The sequence below is a fragment of the Lampetra fluviatilis genome, chromosome 27 (genome assembly GCF_964198595.1).
Source record: "Lampetra fluviatilis chromosome 27, kcLamFluv1.1, whole genome shotgun sequence".
NCBI lineage: Eukaryota > Metazoa > Chordata > Hyperoartia > Petromyzontiformes > Petromyzontidae > Lampetra > Lampetra fluviatilis.
The window spans coordinates 10,902,542-10,921,127 of NC_136301.1; the positions used below are offsets into that span (position 1 = coordinate 10,902,542).

General features: G+C 47.3%; 1 pseudogene; it reads left to right on the forward strand.

Annotated features, from left to right (window-relative positions):
* The first annotated feature begins 1,862 nt into the window (after window positions 1-1,862).
* On the forward strand, window positions 1,863-18,022 carry LOC144942486 (trace amine-associated receptor 365 pseudogene; annotated as a pseudogene).
* Window positions 18,023-18,586: the final 564 nt, after the last annotated feature.

The window sequence follows — 18,586 nt, forward strand, 5'->3', positions numbered from 1 at the left end:
GGAGGAATCTGATGAGCTGTGAAGCTCTTTTCACAAATGTCCAGTAGACACCCGAGTTACTGACATTTAGTAACTCGCGAAATATGCCACACTCCCGAGTCCAGAACTAGCGAATCGACGCAGGATTGTGTTACATTTGAAACTTGCCTGCGAAGATTAGACACGGCTCATCGGCTGCCCGCATTGTCCTCAGTCTCAGCTCTGAATTCGCTATTGTGCATTTTTACTTAATACGTACTTACTACAGTCGAGTCGTTTATACACTTCGTTATAAACGCGACGACTGTGAGGTCCATTCAAAAGGACGCAAATGCAATCAGGGGAAAGTATTCCAGCTAGCGCTCCCCTAGAGTGCTAAAATGATAACTTTGCTGCGTTGTTGTTAAACACCCTGCATCTCCCGATGAGTCATCCTCCTGAATTCCTCTCACCATCACCATCATAAAGGTCATACAAAACATCGTTCTTTATAATGCCTTATTTAGTCATGGTAGTCTTTGTTATTAAACAGTTACCATTCCCCTCCCCCCCGCTCCACACTCATTCTCCGCGATGTTCACTCGTACCAAGAACGCAACCCCAGTTTTCCCATCGTAGCAAGGCTTCCGCATTCGCGAATCCCCGCATCCGCGACCGTTTTCAAGAACGTAAACCTCGCGGATAGAGAGGGTTGACGGCACCATCTCGTTAGTAAATCACGACGGCAATGGCGCTCAACTGCAAGGCATTTCACAACAACTATTTACGAGTTCCCGCATGGCTACCCAGAGGTAATTATATATCATGTTATTTAAAAGCAGCCTGCAGAGAGGGGCGCTTTTGGACACAGGTGTGTAGACAATTAGCCAAGAGTGTTGTTACTCTCTCAGGGGCGTCAATTCCCCATTCGCTGGGGAATAACTCCTGTGTTATGTATGTGTGTATGCGTTTGTATATATATATGCCACATGAGCTCGATTCTGAAGCAGAGCTAAATACACATCAGGCGGTAGGGTGATATGTGATACCAGCACAGGATCTCCCCCTAGGTAGAGTACCTGAAACATCAGCACTTGGGAGACAAAGGCGGTTGGGCAAGCGTGGTGCTTGAGAACATGACCGGCCTCATAGGCGCGCCGTGCCCGCATTCACAGATGCACGCTTAACAGCCCTAGCCCCAACAGACTGTGTAGGCTACACACGCCTATTTGTCCGTGTGTTTTATATTCAAATATATCTACAGTATCTCATCTTGGTCTATGTTTTGGTGAGATTATGGAGATGTACTTCAATAGAAAGTCGGATTCAGGTGAGAGGTGAGTGAGATGTGTGTGTGTGTGCGGCTGCTGGTATGTATGTTTAACTTCTTTCGCACCGTACGTCGCCAACCGTGATAATCCGAGGTGGGGGGGAAGGACAACAAACTAAACACAAAAAACAGTTCTAAATAAATGAGTTTTCAATCTAGTTTTAAAAGTGCATAGCTCCAGTGGCTTCCTAAGAGCGCTCCAGAAGCGTTACCGTTGGTATAACAGGAGCATGAATATGTTGAAAACCAAGTTACAATTCATCCATCTGCCAAGTGGCTGTCTCTAGCGGAGACTTACGCGCAGTAAATATCTCCATCAAATGTTATTCGCCGCTCTCCAGCTTAGGTCACGCATTCCTAACAAACAATAAACGCAAACTTGCATTCTGTATAGTGAGATGTTTCTTTCTTGCTGACCGTTTAGGGTTTATTTGGTATCACCGTAGCCCATTCGAATCTCCACAAAGTTGAAAGCGAAATTACAGAACAATATCCATTGAAACAGTTCAACGGTAGAACGAATTAATAATAATATAATTTAACAAATAATGTGACCGGGGAGGCAGACAATACAATGAACGAGTCGGGTAGTAATGACTCATCGAGGCGGTGCGTGTGGACCTTCCACCAATTCAGCTGCACGTCCAGCGACCTCTCGGCAGCGGAGCGAGCCACCCTCCTCGCCATCCTCCTCTCCATCAGCGCCATCACCATCGCGGGCAACATCCTCACCATCGCCTCCATCCTCCACTTCAGGCAGCTGCAGACTCGCACCAACGTCCTAACGCTGTCTCTCGCCGTGGCGGACCTCCTGGTGGGCCTGCTGATCATGCCCTTCAGCGCGATGCGCTCCGTGCACAACTGCTGGTTCTACGGCCGCGTCTTCTGCAGGGTCCACACGTGGCTCGACTACACCTTCTGCACATCGTCCATCGTCCACCTCAGCTGCATCTCCTTCGACCGCTACGTGGCCATCAGCGACCCGTTGCGCTACGGCGACAGGATCACGCACGCGGCGCTGGCGGCGATGCTCGCCCTGTCCTGGATCAGCTTCCCGATAGACGGCCTTGTCTTCATGCTGCAGTGGAACCTGGTCGGGCTGGAGGAGGAGACGAGACGAAGCTGTCCCGACGACTGCGAGGTGATCCTCAATCTGCCCTATGCCGTCGCCAACACCGCGTGCGCCTTTGTGTTGCCCATGCTCCTCATGGCTCTCGCGTACGGCCGCATCTACCGCCTGGCCCGGGTGCAGTCGCGCAAGATCAACAGCCTGGGCGCGCAGGTGCAGAAGGCGAGCGGCGACGCGGAATGCCTGAGTAAGTGGAATGCCATGAAGCGGGACCACAACGCCACCATCACGCTGGGCATCATCATCGGGATGTTCATCGCGATCTGGATGCCCTATTTCGTGGTCTCGGCCACGGAGCCAATGATCGGCTACCAGGCGGGCCCCGTGGTCTGGGAGGTCATCAACTGGTTCACGTACCTCAACTCGACGGTGAATCCCATCCTGTTCGCGGCCTTCAACAGGTCCTTCCGCTGGGCCTTTCGCCTGCTCGTCACGTGCAGCGCCTTCCGGCCGGGGATCCGAGGCGCGGATCTGTTTAACTTCAAGGAGGGGCCAGCGTGACGGACTCGACTGAGTCTGATCACCGAGCCCGAATCGCATCGTAACAGTCTTCGTTAGCCTCATGATCAGGGGTGGCGCTGGCAGGAGCACAGCAATGATCATCCACTGCTGGATGAAAGCCCCCCCCCCCATCCCCCCATCGTCCACCCCCTCCCATTCCCCACCCCTCCTCCCCAACAAGACGTTGCCGTCTCTATCTTGCCCTGCACCGATCCACCTCGTTTCTGCACACGAGTTGATATCGAATGCTCCATCTCCGCGCTGGACGCCTCTTCTAAATGTACATCACTGCGTGTGTGTGACGTTGCAGCAGCCACCCAACTGAAATATAGCGGCAACAGCTGGATATGTGGCAGAGGTGGGACAAAGTCATTGTTATGCAAGTCCAAGTCGAGTCGCAAGTCATCAAATTCATGACTCGAGTCTGACTCGAGTCCAAGTCACATGACTCGAGTCCACATCTCATAGGTGGGACAAAGTCATTGTTATGCAAGTCCAAGTCGAGTCGCAAGTCATCAAATTCATGACTCGAGTCTGACTCGAGTCCAAGTCACATGACTCGAGTCCACACCTCTGATATGTGGATATATGAAAGTGTCTACATGGACCCGCGTGTTTCCTCCTCCGGCTGCAACTCCGTCGTTAGTCTCGCCCATCGGCCACCATCCCTTCTGTCGACTTGTCTGAACGGTCGACACGATGTCTCTAACTTGCGTGCGTTTTCTGAGCCACGTGTTCCTCTTGCCTGTCTCTCATGCATGTCTAGCATGAATCTCTCCGTGTTCTTCGTGCACTATAGAGCGTTTGTTTATTTTTTTTTCTTGTTAATCGCCGTGTTTGTGTCTGTCCCTGTGGAGTCATATCCTCGTTTCTGGGCTTGGCGGTCACGGCGATGTGAGGGCACGTCCTCCATTCGACACAATGGGTGGATGCATGATGTGTGACGTGCATGATCAACCATCTCTCTCGCTCTCCCTCTTTGCTTTGTCCAAGCACGCACTGTTACGCGCTCGTTGATGGTCACTCGTCGTCTTTTGCCTTCCGACTCGCAGACGGCAGTGCGGCAGTGATCGCCCAGCAGGCAGTTTTCAGAAACCATAACACTTTTCATTTGGAACATAAATTATTTGGTTATGCTGCTGCGCGTTGGCAGTGGTGCACAAGCACAATGAAGAACACAATAATACTCATAGCATACTCTTATATAAGCGCACAACTTTATCTATCTGTGATGAACGCTGCACTTCCATCGTTTTCATGCAGGGGTCACTGCAAACCTACGCCCCCCCTGCATGAACGATGGAGGCGCAGGAACAGACATTCGATTACGTTGGAATCGATCTGCAGACGGCGGTCTTCTCGCACGGCCAGGTCTATGTCGCCTTATCTCGATCCCGCAATCCCAAACAAGTGAAAGTCCGCATCAAACCGAACCCCCAGCAAGGCCATCTACTTAACCACGAGAGAAAATTCACAAGAAATGTCGTTGTCAATGAAGTCTTCCAGATTTAAAATGATATACGCTTTTAATGAAGAAATACAATTATCTAATTCAAAACATACAATTCAAAACATTTAATTTTAAAATTAAAAAACGGAGTATCGGGTGCTTGCGTGAATGCGTCGTTCGTGTGCAATTTTTTTTGTGACTTTCCTGGCCGAAAGCCCTAAATGGTTGTGAGGGGGGCGCCACAAGCGCCCCCGAACAACCCCTAATTCAGAAGTAACAAAGTGTGTGTGTGCGTGACCTCAAATGGAAACGTATCTAATAGGTGACGTTTTGAGCAATGGCATTTATTCATGTGCCATGACGCTTCGTGCTATGACCCTTATTCACGTGCTTTGAAGAAGGACCATTGTCCAAAACGTCGCCTACAATATATTGTTGTCCCTTTTAAAGCCACACACTGCTGTATACGAAACGTGTGAGATTTTGTTGTTATTTTGAAGAGAGGATGTTTAGCATGTTTGTCGGTGTTTAGCTATTCGTTGCGTTATTTACAGTTTCGGGAAGAGAGAGGGACAACCATTTTTAATTCAACCAATAATAGAATGACAATGATGATTGCTGTTTTATTACATACATATTGTATGTTGAACTTTGTTGCGACTTATGTAGCCAACTGCCCTCATCGGAATTGTGGGGGAAGGACAACAATCTAAACGAAAAGCTCAGTTTAAAATAAAGGCGTTTTCAATGTAGATGTAAAAGTGCGTAGCTTCCTAATATCGGAAAGGAAGAGCAGTCCAGACGGCCACAGAGGCGCATCTGAAATTGTGTGAAGCAATGACCGTCATTGTTTGATGGTTAGCCAAAGCCGCTGTGGGGATGACCGGAGTTTGCGTGAGAGCAGAAACAAGAAAAAACTACCACTCTATGTATGTTTCTTGAACTTATTTTGTACCGTACATAGCCAACCGTGCTAATCGGAGGTGGGGGAAAGACAACAATCGTACACGCAGAATTTTGTTTAGTTCTCGAGCTATGAGAAGAGAGAGAGACTAATATATTGCATTCAATAAACAATAAAATAGCAATGATGATTGCTGTACTATTATTGTTATTATACCCAAATTTCAATTCAACCATTCACTAATAAATGTCTCCAGCGAGCAATCGCAACCAACCCGTTGTGTTTGCGTGCCCTCAGCTCGGGTCACGCCATCTCAAATTCAGGTTTTCCTTGCTCTGTTGGGTTTCGGTTTGTGCGATTTCGCACTGTATATGCGGCTAACCTATTCCTACCCACAATTCACGATCTTATAAGTCTTCACTTGACACGTGTGGTGTTCACACACGGCACTTTCGCTACAACGCGGTTCTCCTATTTGGGAACACTTTTCGCACAACGTGTGACGCGCTCAATTCTAACGTGGTTTCTGAGCAGTCGACTGTGGCGTAGTGTGTGAAGCGTACCCCGTGAGCTGGAGAGAGTGTGGTCAGACCAGTGTGGGGACGGGTTTTGGTGGAGAACATGCTAACCAGGTCTAGAGAAACGTCGGCTATTTACAGACGGACCCCTCTCATGGGATTGGCCCAGGGACCAAACAATAGGCTGCGCAGCCCTATAAAATGAGTGCCTGAATCGGCAGTGTGGGCGCGCATCTCAGAAGTAAGCGGCGGCGGCGGCAGCGGCGGCAGCGGCAGGAGTGGCTGGGCGATCTCCCACCCTCAAGGTGCAACACGAGTGAGGACCAGGGGATCGTCACTAAGTAGGAGCTGAGTGCTGTCTCCAACTCTATAGAATAGATATCGAACAGGGAAACATTAGGTGACGGTATTATTATTGTTATGTTTCCATCGGCCGACCTGGGGAATGAACCAGGGCCGGTGGGACGTTTGGGACCCAAAGAGCATGCCAGCAGCGTCAGGAGCAAGGAAGCAAGTGAGCTGCAGCCTGGCACTGGCCGAGAGCGAAGTCTGTTGCCATTGGGTTACCGGGGTGGCTGCAGGGCTGCCCACGGACATCTCCCACTGTCAGAGTTGCGTAGGGGAGGTGGACGACCCCCCCCCCCCCCCCCCCAAAAGCTTCTGTGTGTGTCTCGGAGAAGCGGTAGGAACCATAGGTGTGAGTGGATGTGTGTGGGTGATCTTGTATTGATTCTTATTCGGTTGATGTTCTTTGGTAGCCTGCTCCACGACTGTAACTCCTCTGCCTGGGGCGGTCGGTGTCAGCTCGGGGTAATAAAAAGCTGACATCCCTAACAGCCAGGGCTCTGAGTAGTCGAACACCAGCGCAACTTGATACACCCGAACCATCAGCCCTCCTGATTAGGCAACGTGACATCGACGACGAACTACTTTCCTGATTGGCATGGCTGAGCGGTACAATAAAGTACGTGGAATGATACAATAATGTGGCGGAGCACCTTCAGTTGTTCGTACCGCCATCTCGCTGCGTGGGCGTAGTACGTTGCATCTCACCCAACTTTGTTGTCATATTACTGTGTAGAAAGCACTCGGCCATTTACTCATTGGGAAATTGTTTTCCCTTAACGCGGCACTCTTAAGAACGCATCTACCAGACGTTGGACAAGTCTATATCTGTTTAAAATGACTTTCTTTCACTTTAGTTATTTTTCAAAAGTCCTCCTCACTTCTTCTTCGTTCCTTGGTTGATGCAAAATTATTTCTGCCTTGTCACGCATAGCGCCCTGAGAACAATTGCTTGAAGCGCTTTATAAAGTACTAGCTTTACTACCCGGCTTCGCCCGAGAGATTCTTGTCTTGGATTAATGCACGGCCTACGCGGAGGGTGGGGGGGGGGGGATGCGTGACGCCAGCAGGCACACTGCATAACGCTGCCGCATGCGGGTGACATCACGGATGTGACGTCATATTATATCCGTTATTGCGACCCCCCCCCCCCCCACACACAAATACAAAAGTCTATTTTTTGACTTTTTGCATTGTGTACACTCTGGAAACTACCCACATTCCAAATTTCTAGTTTGTTGCATTTTGGGAAGTATGATAAACATTTCGAACAGACACGCATTCACAAATTTCCCTTTAATATACAAAGATAAATGATTATATGTTATTTATACATTTTTATTATCACTGTACTGTTTGCATTCCTTAAAATATGCACCATTTTATGAAATGCATCAACCAAGTAAAGTGAGGGAAACATGTATCTTACCTATGAACATCATTTTTTGTCTCTGTCTGTCCGTCTGTCTGGACACGCAACTTGCAAAGGATTTGGCTCACGAACCGTGGGGTTTACATTAAAAAAAACATATCCAGGTACTACGCCGTAATCCACGTGGTGAGCAAGCGCTATTCTGTTTTCCCATCCGTCAACTTTAAATTAGTTTAATTAGTGATTTAGTGCGTTTTTTGGGCGATTTCTTTCAAGGTCTTTATTTATTTATAACGTAGGCTCGACCATACCAACTAACGAACCTTTGGTGGGGGGTACAGCGCATTCCAAGCCGCACTCCTTCAGTGGGAGTGAGGGGGACATTTTTTTCCCCGTTAAAAATGCCATAAAAATACACAAACGGTGACGCAAATTCTTCACAGTGTGATGTCCCCCCCCACCCCATGCGTGCAGTTACTACTATGCAGTCAGTATATGCTACCTCTATAGACCGTAAATATTACTGCAGAGCGGGCGTGGAGATCGTGGCTGGGGCAAGGGGGGAGGGGGTAGCAGCCCAGCCAGAGCCTGCCAAGGTGCCACCTCAGCAGGCTGGGCAATCTAGGCGAGGCAAGAGGCTCTGCACAGGACTAGGCCTCACCACGCCACTGGCAGGTGAGTAATTTGTGCTATAGAGTTGAGGAATACTGATATACAGACAGCTTGTACTACTCTAGTGATAGCAGGTACCACCACAGTCGGTATGCACTGCTGTAATCATAGCAGGTACCACCACAGTATGCACTGCTGCAGTGAAAGCAGGTGCCACCACAGTATGCACTGCTGTAATCATGGCAGGTACGACCATGGTATGCACTACCGTAGTGAAAGCAGGTACCACCACAGTATGCACTGCTGTTATAGCAGGTACCACCACAGTCAGCATGCACTGCTGTAATCATAGCAGGCACCACCACAGTCAGTATGCATTGCTGTAATCATAGCAGGGACCACCACGGTCATTATACACTGCTGTAATCGTAGCAGGTACCACACACTCGGTATGCACTCAAATCATAGCAGGTAACACCACAGTATGTACTGCTGTATTCATAGCAGGTACCACCGCAGTCAGTATGCACTGCTGTTATCATAGCAGGTATCACCACAATCGGTATGCATTCCTGTAGTGAAAGCAAGTACCACCACAGTCAGTATGCACTGCTGTAGTGAAGGCTGGTATCACAACATTATGCACTGCTGTAATCATAGCAGGTACCACCACAGTCAGTATGCACTGCTGTAATCATCACAGGTACCGCCACAGTCACTATGCACTGCTGTAATCATGCCAGGTTCCACCACAGTAACTATGCACTACTGTAGTGAAAGCAGGTCCCACCACAGTATGCACTGTGGTAATCATAGCACGTACCACAGTCAGCATGCACTTCAATAATCATTGCAGGTACCACTACAGTCAGTATTCACTGCTGTAATCATAACAGGTACCACCACAGTCTGTATGCACTGCTGTAATAATTGCAGGTTCCACCACAGTCAGTATGCACTGCTGCAATCATAGGAGTTACCACCACAGTCAGTATGCACTGCTGTAGTCATAGTAGGTACCACCATAGTATGCACTGCTGTAATCATAGCAGGTACCACCACAGTATACACTGATGTTAGCATGCCAGGTACCAGCACTGTCACTATGCACTGCTGTAGTGATAACTGGTACCACCACAGTCGGTATGCTCTGCTGTAGTACATACTTCTATGGAGTTGGTAGATACTGCTATATACAGTTAGTAGATACTAAAACAGTCAGCATATACCACTACAGTCAGTATATACTGCTACAGTCAGAACAAACTACTATACAGTCAGTAGATGCTACTACAGTCAGTAGCTTTTGCTATAGTCAGTAGATACTACTGTAGGGTCAGTAGATACTACTGTTGGGCCAGTAGATACTACTACGCTCGGTAGTTACTACTGAGGTCAGTAGATACTACTGTAGGTCCAGTGGATACTACTATAGTCAGGAGTTGCTACAGTCAATAAATACAGGTAGTCCTTTACGTACGATGGTGATGCGTTACGACGACCCCATCGTAAGTAAAAAATATCATAAGTCGAAGATGGCCTAGCCTACCTAGGAGTCTTAAAGAATGGTGATAATTTAGCAAAACAGAGCAATTTACAGTACCGTACTGTATAAACTATATACTGTATGTATTTATTTCAAAAAATACCCCTGCTAACACCGACACAACTTAACTCCGTCGACTTCTGGTGAGAGTGAGGCATCACACAAGGCGGGAGATGCATACATCCCGGCAGCATCCCAACGTGCAGTATCGTACCTCGTACGCTGTTGCGTTTGCCTGCCGCGCGAAATTTAAAATATTGTACAATTTTGTCGTATCGCCATCGTAAGATAGACATATTGTAAGTCGGACCATCGTAACTCGGAAAATATCTGTACTACTATACAGCCAATAGCTACTACTACTGGCTCAATAGATACTACTGTACAGTCAGTTTATACAACTACAGAGTCCATACATATTACTTACTCTGTTGTATGTAGGGTGTGTACGTATATAGACCTACACGGGGGGTGAAAATTTTATTTGAGGTGGGGAGGGGCGACATTTTTCGATAACCTTTAAATCAACTATTTACCCTCCACTTTCTATACCTTTTGGGACTTCTGCAAACCTCTTTATTATTTTGTTCGTGGATAAATGGACAAACAGCCCACCGGGCTTTCACAATTGCTTGCTATCTGTGTATGTATATGTTCGATTTTAAGAGTAGTTTTGAAATATATTTTTTGCCTGGGAAACGCCGGGTACTTCCCGCTAGTTTTACCTATAAAAGTCAATTTTGTCTGTCTGTCCATTTGTTTGTCTGTGGACGCACACCTGTGAAGGATTTGGCTTGCAAACCGTGGGGCTTAGGTTTTAATAAGTATAACCCGTAACAACAAAGTTTTTCAATATAAATCCTTTATATGCGTGGCAGCAAACTTAATATAAAGGATTTAAAAATATATTCGCCTGTGGAGGACGCGGGGATCAATCCCGCGACCTTTGGCATGGGAAGCGAGGGCGCTACCAACTGCGCTACTCCGCCACGGCCTGTGGAGGGGTTACGCTCTGGGCTCTTACACTCTGACGTTCAGCCAAAGCCATGAATGCGTTCTATTTGAATATATGTAAAATCATTTTTTTTGCCTAAAAAGTATAAAATTTTGGGAATTTTTTTTCACGAACAATAATTGTCTGGCACAACGAGTCTGTGTGGAAAATGTCAGCTCGATTGGATCACGGGAAGTGGGTTAAAAAACGACCGAAAGATTTGCACGGTCCTAATGCAAGCAAGCACGCAAGCAAGCAAGCACGCGAACTTAATATAAAGGATTTTAAAAAAGTACACAGGTACCACGCCATAAGCCCCGTGGTGAGCCAGCGCTATTCAGTTTTCCCACCCCTCAACTTTAAAGTACTTCATTTGGCGATTTTGTGCAGTTATAGTTTCTTTATTTATTTAGCCACTCGGCTGACTGGGGGTTGCCCCTGGCAACGCACATGCGTCATCAGTGGAGGGGGGGATTTCTCTGTCGCCTTCACAATGCAAATAAACGCTGAGGAATTTTTTTCAAAGTTGAATGTCCCCCCCCCACTCAAATGCATGCAGTTACTACTATACAGTTGGTAGATATTAATATTATCGCGCTTACATAGTATTATTATAGCGCGGGCGGGGGGATGGTGGGGGGGAGGGTTAGCGGCCCAGCCCCCAGCCTGCCAAGGGTGCCACCTCAGCCGCCTGGGCAATCTAGGCATGGTCGGGGGCTCTGGACTGGACTAGGCCTCACCACGGCAATGTTAAGTAGTTTTTTTTTGCTTCTTTCGCTACAGTTACTAATATAGAGTCCGTAGATATTAACATAATAGCGCTTAGATAGTATTATTGTAGCGCGGGTGGGGGGATGGTGGGGGGGGGGGGGGCGGGGGTAGCAGCCCAGCCTTGCAAGGTGCCACCTCGGCTGGCTGGGCAATCTAGGCGAGGCCAGGGGCTCTGCATGGGACTCGGCCTCACCACGGCAATGTTACGTACTTCTTTCTTGCTTCTTTTGATATACTCGCGTTCATAGAAACATATTATTTAAAAAATCACCTTGCAAATATTACATTTATAATGTTTGTGTGCAGACAACTAATATTTATCTTTCTTGCTTTTTCGTTAAACTCACGTACATAGAAACCTATTATTTAAATAATCACCTTGAAAATATTAGCATATTTTTGTTAGTGTGCTGACAAGTAATATTAAAAAAATTACTTGGCATATATTATATAATTATTACAATAATCACCTTGCAAATATTACTTTTATAATGTTTGTGTGCAGACAAGTATTATTTATCTTTCTTGCTACTTTCGCTAAACTCACGTACATAGAAACCTATTATTTAAATATTCACCTTGGAAATATTATAATATTTTTGTTTGTATGCAGACAACTAACTAATATTTATCTTTCTTACTTCTTTCGCTAAACTCTTCGTACATAGAAACCTATTATTTTAATAATCTCCTTGCTAATATAAAATTAAACTCACGTTTATAAAAGCCTATTATTTACATAATCACCTTTAAAATATTACACTAATCATGTTTGTGTGCTGACAAGTAATATTACCATTTATTGCTTCTTTCACTAAACTCATGTACAATGTGTGTGTTAGTCGGTGTGTGTGTGTGTTAGTGAATGTGTGTGTGGGGCCTTACCATCAGCCCCACCAAAACTAAGCACCTGCCTGGGTATTTTGGACCATCGGGCAACCCACCCACACAACTCCCAATCGGTGATGGGGCAGTTGTGAAGAGAGTGGAGAGTTTCCCATACCTGGGCAGTGTGCTCATGACTGGCTCCGGTTTAAGAGCAGAGGTCTCACTCAGAATCAGTCGAGTGGCATTATCTTTTCATCGGTTGTGAAACACTGTGTGGAAGCTACCTGGTCTGTCGCTCCGCACGAAGCTTCAAGTCTTCTCGGCCACGGTCATTCTATCCCTTCTATATGCTTGCGAAACGTGGACCCCCCTAATGGAGCATCATTGCAGATTGGAACAATTTAGGCTGGCCTGGCTACGATCCATCCTGGGTTTAACCAGGCTGGATTGTGTGAGGAGCCCACAAATCCTAGAAAGATCTGGACAAAGTCCCATCGGTGAGCTCCTCCGGCAGGCAAGGATGCGTTGGCTGGGTCATGTGGCCCGCATGCCCAGTCACCGCATGCCTAAACAGCTTTTGTTCGGCCGGATCGAGGGGGCTAAACGGGCGCGGCACGGGCTAGAAAATAGATGGAGTGACGTGGATGTGGAGCCGAGTGGACTTGCCGATGACTGGTATCAGTGGTGTCAAAATCGGCCTCTGTGGAGGAGGCTCGTGAAGGACGCTGCTGGACAGTTGGAGGCAGTCGCCCTCCAACAACAACGGAGGGCGGAGGAGTGACACTCGCAACAACGAGCGAAGCGCCGAGCGGCTAAAGCACAGCAAGTTTGCACAGTAGGGGGCACAGGTGGTGCATCAGCCAGTCATCTCAGTAATCTCAGTCAGTCGACCAGTGGCACCTGGGTCTGCCCCGTAACCTCCTGCCAGCAGGCGTTCGACACTTCACGTGGCCTCAAGGTGCACATGGCCTGGCACAAGCGTCATGGTGATGTCACCACCACTTAGTGGTGAATGGCGATAGTTGTTGTTGTTGTGTGTGTAAGTCGATGTGTTTATGTGTGTGGGTCAATGTCTGTAAGTGTGTGTAAGTCGATGTGTGTGTCTGTCTTTTTCACCTGGTCAATGCCGGGTACTTCCCGCTAGTCTCACCTATAAAAGACAATTTTGTCTGTCTGTCCATCTGTCTGTGTATGACCAACACTTGCAAGGGATTTGGCTCACAAGCCGTGGGGTTTACGGTTAGATAGAATGGCATAAGCCCTGTAGTGAGCCAGCGCTATACCGATTTCGCGTCCGTCACCTTTAAAGTAATTTACTTAGCGATTTAGCGCAGGTTTTTTTGTTATTTATTTATTGCGCCTGCCAGCACGCCAATGCACGCATCTGCGCATGCGCGCCCCCTAGTGACGCGCATGCGTTCGGTAGGGGGGGGGGTCGAGATTCCCATTCGCGTTAAAAATGCAACCAAAAAAAGCACACGACTGAGGTAGATTCTACGAAGTGTAATTTCCTCTTCTCCCCACCCCTACCCCGATGTGTGCAATTACTACTTTAGGGTCAGTAGATACTAATATTATAGAGCTTACATAATATTACTGTAGAGCGGGCGGGGGGATGGTGGGGGAGGTTGGGTAGCGGTCCAGCCCCAGCCTGGCAAGGTGCCACCTTGGCTGGCTGTGCAATCTAGGTGAGGCCAGGGGCTCTGCACAGGACTAGGCCTCACCACTACACTCTGTGAAGTGAGTACTATATAATAGTATATATTGACTCTATAAGAGTCGGTAGTTTGTAGGGACTGCTACTGTAGAGCGGGCGGTGGGGGGGTATAGTAGCCCAGCTTGCCAAGGTACCACGATGTGTGTGCGTGGGTCCATGTGAGTGTGTAAGTCAATTTCTTTGTCTGTAGGTCCATGTGTGTGTGCGAGTCGATGTGTGTGTGTCAGTGAAATTTTAAAAAAATGTGTGTGTGTGTGCGAGTTGCTGTGTGTTTGTAAGTCGATGCGTGCATGTAAGTCAATGTTTGTGTGTGTGTGCGTCGATATATGTGTGTAAGTCAGTGACGATTATTTGAACCGGTCCTGGGCCTCCCCTAGGTCGACTCAGCCTCAAATGAGAACCTGGTGCAGTGTGTAAACATCGCCACTGGGGATATAGAGGCGGTCGGGCGTGGGGCTGGCCACCCACCCCCTCGTGTACCGTTCCGGCCTTCATAGGTGCTCTCTAACAGCACTTGCCCCTACAGTCTGTTAAGGCTATACGGGGGATCTTTGTCTTTGTGTGTGTAAGTCGATGTGTGTGTGTGTAAGTCGATGTGTTTATGTGTGTGGGTCGATGTCTGTGTGTGCAAGTCGGTGTGTGTGTGTTTGTCTTTTTCGCCCGGGCAACGCCGTGTACTTCTCGCGTAGTATATAATAATAACTTACATATATTTTTTTTATATATTGGAATTAAGATTTGTTGTTGTTGAATTGCTCCCACTTTTACACGAGTTAAGATCTCGAGTCAAAAACAGAACACAGGTGAACAGCGGTGCCACTCAGGGACAGCGATCACAGCGATGCAGAAGGACAAATCAGGAACTTATCGCCACACTCGTCATTTGTTTCTTATCAGAGAATATAGATGTGGATAGGGTTAGGTAGATAACGACGACCCTTCTGCTCTTTGTTTTCGTTGAGAAATAGATCATGACTAATGCAAGTTATTATTAAGCGTTAAATTTGGGATAATCTAGCGAACGAAAACAAAAAGGCAAGCTAGACTACATACGAGATGTAACAATACAAACGAGGCAGTACAAAAGGAGCACACTTGAGACAAAACGAGGAAGACAACACGTCTTTACGCATGGATTATATATTATTAACGCATCTGGAATGTATTTAACATCGATTTATGTTCGTGCAATAGTTTCGTTTTCTCCTGTTTTCGTCCTGATTTCTACTTGCTTAATTGCTGTACTATGTTTACATGTTATCGCTTTCATCATTTTGGTATCCCATTTCACCACCCATGCAAATTTAGACTCATATCCTGGTCTCTTGAGGTCTCAATAGGTTACAAAAAATCTACATTTTTGCAATCCGTTCCTCTGTTCATATATATGGTTATACCCCCACCCACTAACACGCTCATTGACCCACCTCCAGAGCTTACACCCATTTACTTGGCTGCAGCAGCGTTGTTCACTGCAAGTTGGCTTTGCATTGTTACGCAGTCGACGCGTCCTCCAAGGACCGATCTTACGATCTCATTCATCACCACCACCTTGGTCGTCCACCTTTGGGTAGGCTCAGATTTAAAGCGAGATGCTGCTGCTATTGGTGGTGGTGATTAGACTGCAAGAGAGGTCCTTAAATTACATCTTGGGTGGCCGTGTGGAGCAGGGTTAATACTGAAGCCTTACAGCAAGAAGGGCCTGGGTTCGATTCTCGACTCGGCTTACTTTCTGTGTGTGTTTGTATGTTCTCCCCCCTGTTCTACACGGGTTTCCGGTTTTTTCCCAAAGTAAAAAAACAGAGGTCAATTTACAATATAACTGATAGTGGCCAAGACATCCCCAATGCTGAATGAGAAATGACCTGCAAATTACTCAATTGGGATCACGCACAGTCACATCACCCCTTACTGCGAACACTTGGCATGAACCGCCTGAAAAAAATAGTCTTGAGTCTCAGTGAAGCGCTCCTGGGTAAACAAGCAGGGGACAGAAGGACGTTTCGTCTGCGTAACATTGATACGACCTACAGTGAGGGAAAAAAGTATTTGATCCCCTGCTGATTTTGTACGTTTGCCCACTGACAAAGAAATGATCAGTCTACAATTTAATGGTAGGTTTATTTGAACAGTGAGAGACAGAATAACAACAACAAACTCCAGAAAAACGCATGTCAAAAATGTGATAAATTGATTTGCATTTTAATGAGGGAAATAAGTATTTGACCCCTCTGCAAAAAACATGACTTAGAACTTGGTGGCAAACCCCTTTTGGCAATCACAGAGGTCAGACGTTTCTTGTAGTTGGCCACCAGGTTTGCACACATCTCAGGAGGGATTTTGTACCACTCCTCTTTGCAGATATACTCCAAGTCATTAAAGTTTCGAGGCTGACGTTTGGCAACTCGAACCTTCAGCTCCCTCCACAGATTTTATATGGGATTAAGGTCTGGAGACTGGCTAAGCCACTCCAGGACCTTAATGTGCTTCTTCTTGAGCCATTCCTTTGTTGCCTTGGCCGTGTGTTTTGGGTCATTGTCATGCTGGAATACCCATCCACGACCCATTTCAATACCCTGGATGAGGGAAGGAGGTTCTCACCCAAGATTTGACGGTACATGGCCCCGTCCATCGTCCCTTTGATGCGGTGAAGTTGTCCTGTCCCCTTAGCAGAAAAACACCCCCAAAGCATAATGTTTCCACCTCCGTGTTTGACGGTGGGGATGATGTTCTTGGGGTCATAGGCAGCATTCCTCCTCCAAACACGGCGAGTTGAGTTGATGCCAAAGAACTCCATTTTGGTCTCATCTGAGTACACCACTTTCACCCAGTTGTCCTCTGAATCATTCAGATGTTCATTGGCAAACTTCAGACGGGCATGTATATGTGCTTTCTTGAGCAGGGGAACCTTGCGGGCGCTGCAGGATTTCAGTCCTTCACGGCGTTGTGTGTTACCAACTGTTTTCTTGGTGACTATGGTCCCAGCTGCCTTGAGATCATTGACAAGATCCTCCCGTGTAGTTCTGGGCTGATTCCTCACCGTTTTCATGATCATTGCAACTCTACGAGGTGAGATCTTGCATGGAGCCCCAGGCCGAGGGAGATTGACAGTTCTTTTGTGTTTCTTCCATTTTCGAATAATCGCACCAACTGTTGTCACCTTATCACCAAGCTGCTTGGCGATGGTCTTGTAGCCCATTCCAGCCTTCTGTAGGTCTACAATCTTGCCCCTGACATCCTTGGAGAGCTCTTTGGTCTTGGCCATGGTGGAGAGTTTGGAATCTGATTGATTGCTTCTGTGAACATGTGTCTTTTATACAGGTAACGAGCTGAGATTAGGAGCACACTCTTACAGGGAGCTCGTTACCTGTATTTAAGACACCTGGGCGCCAGAAATTTTTCTGATTGAGAGGGGTCAAATACTTATTTCCCTCATTAAAATGCAAATCAATTTATAACATTTTTGACATGTGTTTTTCTGGATTTTGTTGTTATTCTGTCTCTCACTGTTCAAATAAACCTACCATTTATAATATTATAGACTGATCATTTCTTTGTCAGTGGGCGGACGTACAACATCAGCAGGGGATCAAATACTTTTTTCCCTCACTGTAAGTTCTGATGGTGTTGGTGGCGATGGTGAGGCTGTAAGAACAGTCTTTGAAGCATGGGTGCCGACGTGACATCTACTGGATCTAATAGAGGGAAGAATACGTTGAAGTATTGTGAAGTATGACATTGGCCCCGATCACCTATTGACCTTGCTCTACCTCGTATACATGTGTAATAAATTATGTTGACGACACACAGCTTGGTCTCCGTCTCTCTTTTATTATTTGTAATGCCGCTCACACTCCGCTGGTCCGGACAGTGGACCGGCTGTTCCTCTTGCGCGCCCCGCGCCCCCTTCCTGTCAGCCGCACTCCTCCCTGCTCCCGCACACCGTTGGCTGACGGTGTGCTTGGAGTCGTCTCCAGCCACGTGGCTGATGGCGCAGGAGGCCTCCCACGACCCAACGTGGTCCCACTCCGTGACTACGCCAACTGACCTCGAGCCTCTTCCGGACCCCCCTTATATTCCCCTCCCCACGTCATCCTGTCTCCACCTTCCACCACGCCCTTTCCGAACCTTCCAGATTATGCCCTTCACTTAGACCCCCCCGGCTCCGCCCTTAGGCTCCGCCCCTGATCTTCCGGGTATCCGATTGGACCGGAGGTGGGTGGCGGACCTTCCCATACGCCCACATTACTGGGCCCCGCCCCCAATACTCCGGGCCGTCTGATTAGCCCAGAGCTGAGCGGCGAAATCTCGCTTACGCTCGCATTACACATGTTTCTTTCAGTAAAATAAACTTAAATGGTAGGCTGACAGTCTTATTCGGTTAACAATGATGACAAAAAAAAACATCCCATTAAATTAGGGGTTATCATTAATTTGTTTTGAAATTCTAGTTTTGAAAATATCGGGTTGATCACCACGCGACGAAAATTTTCACTGTGATGCGACAGGGCCCTGGTGTGAAAGTGTTGCTCCACTCATGCGCGCCAGAGCTCAGGGGTAGAGAGATCTTTAAAGTTGTTTTATGACATTCGTTTCAGCAGGCCGTTCACG